The sequence below is a fragment of the Microtus ochrogaster genome, chromosome 1 (genome assembly GCF_000317375.1).
Source record: "Microtus ochrogaster isolate Prairie Vole_2 chromosome 1, MicOch1.0, whole genome shotgun sequence".
Taxonomy (NCBI): Eukaryota; Metazoa; Chordata; class Mammalia; order Rodentia; family Cricetidae; genus Microtus; species Microtus ochrogaster.
In genome coordinates, this window is record NC_022009.1 from 46,836,886 (window position 1) to 46,838,542 (window position 1,657).

Below are 1,657 nucleotides of genomic sequence, written 5' to 3' on the forward strand. Positions count from 1 at the left end.
CCACTGCGCAAAATCACACATGCAACAGAGTCAGCAAGAGGAATTTAGAGACAAAAAATGTAAGTAAATCAGGGAACCAGGCAGGGTATACTTCAGTAAAGATGGCCAGACTTGATCACTTGACCAGGCTCTCAGTTAAGGTGGTGGTAAAGTCACCTGAACTCACTTAAGATGGCAGTAAGATCACCCATGTAATAGAGTTGACACTGGGGAACTAGGCAGGGAATACCTCACTAAAAGATAGCAGAACACGGTCATTTCAGCCAAGATGGTGGTGAAGTCACATGACCTCAGTCAAAATGACAGAAGTCACATGCTGTATGGAAAAGCCACAATTTTTGAGCTGCAGGGGTTTTAAGCTCAATAATGAGAGGCCTAGAGGTGTGATCTGCCCTGTCGCTGATCCACAATGCCACAAGCTACAGTGGGGAGCAAAAAGCTGGAATTGAAAACAGCCACCTCATGGATCTGATCAATCTTATTGACAGCAGTAGCGGTGGCAGAGACAGTTTGAGGAAACTTTTCCACTTGCCTGTGCGCTGACAGTAGTTAGAAAGCTCCCATAAAAGCAGAGCTGGCGGGACACTGGCGGAGTGAGGGTACTGTTGGACCCTAGATCACTGAGGAGTCGCCCCAAGAGACCATCTCTCACACCACAGCTGATGCAAAAGCACGAGGATTTTATTAATTCTGTCATGACAGGGTCTTTCAGCATTTAAGAGGCCAGAAAGACCCTGAATGTCTGGCACAGGCTATTTTTAAAGGGAAAAAAAAAACCACAGAAGCAAGGGGGGGGTGTCTGGGGGTTGTTCTTTAACTATTATGATTGGCTTATTCAAAAGGGCTGTTACCAATAATTGGCTGGAGAGTGGTTGATCAGATCAGATGAGGTATGGGGGAAACATCTGAGGGTCACTTTGCCCCTTTCCTAGGGACTGAGTCAAAACATCAGTAACCGAGTTAACACTTAAGGGTTATCTTGTCCCTATTCAGGGAGATGGAAAGTTCCCAACATCTCATTACATGCACGTGTAGCTATTAGGTCCTTGGTTCCCGGGGGAGGGGAGCACTACTGCCTCAGAGTTGTCAGAAACGGCTTTAGAGTTATTTTAGTGTTCTACAGTATGAGCTGAAGAAGTAGGGCAATAAGACCTGGGGTTTTGGGGGCCTCTAAAAGGCTTCCATCCCAGGGGGGACAGACATGGATGGCTTTCTACCCATAGCTGAAATCGTGAAAATCCGTAAAAACAGCGATATCAGAAGTCCTATAACAGGATGTCTCCCCCTATAGGCAGGGTGTAAATTGGTGCGAACACCACAGGACCCGTGGGAGAGCGTCCTCTGCCCCCAGGTGAGGCGCTACAGCCTGACTGGATTCAGTCAGGGTGACTTGGAAGCCAGAGAGGCCAGAGGTTGCTCAGAGTGACCTTTAACAGTGGGGGGGGGGAGAAAAGAAAAAAGAAAAAAGAAAGAAAAACATTCACGGCACCAATGTAATAGTAAAAATAAAATTCTGCAGATCCCCAAGTGGCTGCAGCGGCAGAAACACTGCAGGTCTGAGTGGCGGCAGGCAGTGGGTCCCAGGCAGAAATGGTGCACAAGACCACGCCGCAGGTCTCTGAAGGCAGCTGGTCCCAGGTGGTGAGCCACGTAGCAG